The sequence below is a fragment of the Arachis ipaensis genome, chromosome B6, assembly GCF_059453495.1.
Source record: "Arachis ipaensis isolate K30076 ecotype BB chromosome B6, ASM5945349v1, whole genome shotgun sequence".
Taxonomy (NCBI): Eukaryota; Viridiplantae; Streptophyta; class Magnoliopsida; order Fabales; family Fabaceae; genus Arachis; species Arachis ipaensis.
Window position 1 is genome coordinate 88,938,980 of NC_142441.1, and position 2,284 is coordinate 88,941,263.

Here is a 2,284-nt window from a genome sequence, read left to right on the forward strand (position 1 = left end):
ATAACATTGGGTTGCCTCCCAACAAACGCTTCTTTAAAGTCAATAGCTTGACAGTGAGCTCTCATGGAGCTTCACAGATGTTCAGAATATTGTCGGGACCTCCCAACACCAAACTTAGAGTTTGAATGTGGGGGTTCAACACCAAACTTAGAGTTTGGTTGTGGCCTCCTAACACCAAACTTAGAGTTTGACTGTGGGGGCTTTGGTTGACTCTGCAGTGAGAGAAGCTTTTCATGCTTCCTCTCCATGGTTACAGAAGGAGATTCTTGAGTTTTAAACACAAGGTTGTCCTCATTCAGTTAAAGGACCATTTCTCTTCTGTCCACATCAATCACAGCTCTTGCTGTGGCTAGGAAGGGTCTTCCAAGGATGACGGATTCATCCTCATCCTTCCCAGTGTCTAGGATTATGAAATCAGCAGGGATGTAAAGGCCTTCAACCTTTACTAACACGTCCTCTACTTGTCCATAAGCCTGTTTTCTTGAGTTGTCTGCCATCTCTAATGAGATTCTGGCAGCTTGCACCTCAAAGATCCCAAGTTTCTCCATTACAGAGAGTGGCATTAAGTTTATTCCTGACCCCAGGTCACATAGAGCCTTCTCAAAGGTCATGGTGCCTATGTTACAGGGAATTAGGAATTTACCAGGATCCTGTTTCTTTTGAGGTAATTTCTGTCTATCCAATGCATTTAGTTCATTGGTGAGCAAGGGAGGTTCATCTTCCCAAGTCTCATTACCAAATAATTTGGCATTCAGCTTCATGATTGTACCAAGGTACTTAGCAACTTGCTCTTCAGTAATGTCTTCATCCTCTTCAGAGGATGAATACTCATCAGAGCTCATGAAGGGCAGAAGGAGGTTTAATGAAATCTCTATGGTCTTTAGATGAGCCTCAGATTCCTTTGGTTCCTCAAAGGAAAACTCCTTATTGGTCACTGAGCGTCCCAGGAGGTCTTCCTCTCAAGGATTCACGTCCTCCTCCTCCTCTTTGGGTTCGGCCACACCAAGCAAGGTAATGGCCTTGCACTCTCTTTTTGGATTCTCTTCTGTATTGCTTGGAAGAGTACTAGGAGGAGTTTCAGTGACTCTTTTACTCAGCTGGCCTACTTGTGCCTCCATATTTCTAATGAAGGACCTTGTTTCATTCATGAAACTTAGAGTGGCCTTGGATAGATCAGAAAGCTAGATGGATTCTGCTCAGAATATTTTGTCTGTTGCTGAGTGGATGATGGAAAAGGCTTGCTATTGCTAAACCTGTTTCTTCCACCATTATTAAAGCCTTGTTGAGGCTTTTGTTGATCTTTCCATGAGAAATTTGGATGATTTTTCCATGAGGGATTATAGGTGTTTCTATAGGCTTCACCCATGTAATTTACCTCTGCCATTGCAGGGTTCTCAGGATCATAAGCTTCTTCTTCAGAAGATGCTTCTTTAGTACTGTTGGATGCAGCTTGCAATCCATTCAGACTTTGAGAAATCATATTGACTTACTGAGTCAATATTTTGTTCTGAGCCAATATGGCATTCAGAGTATCAATTTCAAGAACTCCCTTCTTCTGAGGCGTCCCATTACTCACAGGATTCCTTTTAGAAGTGTACATGAACTGGTTATTTGCAACCATGTCAATGAGTTCCTGAGCTTCTGTAGGCGTTTTCTTTAGGTGAATGGATCCACCTGCAGAATGGTCCAATGACATCTTAGATAATTCAGACAGACCATCATAGAATATATCTAGGATAGTCCATTCTGAAAGCATGTCAGAAGGACACTTTTTGGTCAGTTGCTTGTATCTCTCCCAAGCTTCATAGAGGGATTCACCTTCTTTCTGTCTGAAGGTTTGAACATCCATGCTAAGCTTGCTAAGCTTTTGAGGAGGAAAGAACTTGCCTAAGAAAGCCATGACCAGCTTATCCCAAGAGTTCAGGCTATCTTTAGGTTGAGAGTCCAACCATATTCTAGCTCTATCTCTTATAGCAAATGGGAAAAGCATAAGCCTGCAGACCTCGGGATCAACCCCATTGGTCTTAACAGTATCACAGATCTGCAAGAATTTAGTTAAGAACTGAAAAGGATCTTCTGATGGAAGTCCATGAAACTTGAAATTTTGTTGCATCAAAGAAACTAATTGAGGCTTTAGCTCAAAATTATTTGCTCCAATGGCAGGGATTGAGATGCTTCTTCCATGTAAATTGGAATTTGGTGCAGTAAAGTCACCAAGCATCTTCCTTGCATTGTTATTATTTTCGGTCATGTTTCCTTCTTTTTTGAAAATTTCTGTCAGATT

General features: G+C 41.6%; 1 non-coding gene across 1 annotated transcript; it reads left to right on the forward strand.

Moving 5' to 3' along the window:
- Positions 1–1,750: 1,750 nt before the first annotated feature.
- Positions 1,751–1,858, forward strand: LOC148561687 (small nucleolar RNA R71). The gene has a single exon (XR_015887580.1). It is a non-coding gene; the product is annotated as a small nucleolar RNA R71 (small nucleolar RNA).
- Positions 1,859–2,284: the final 426 nt, after the last annotated feature.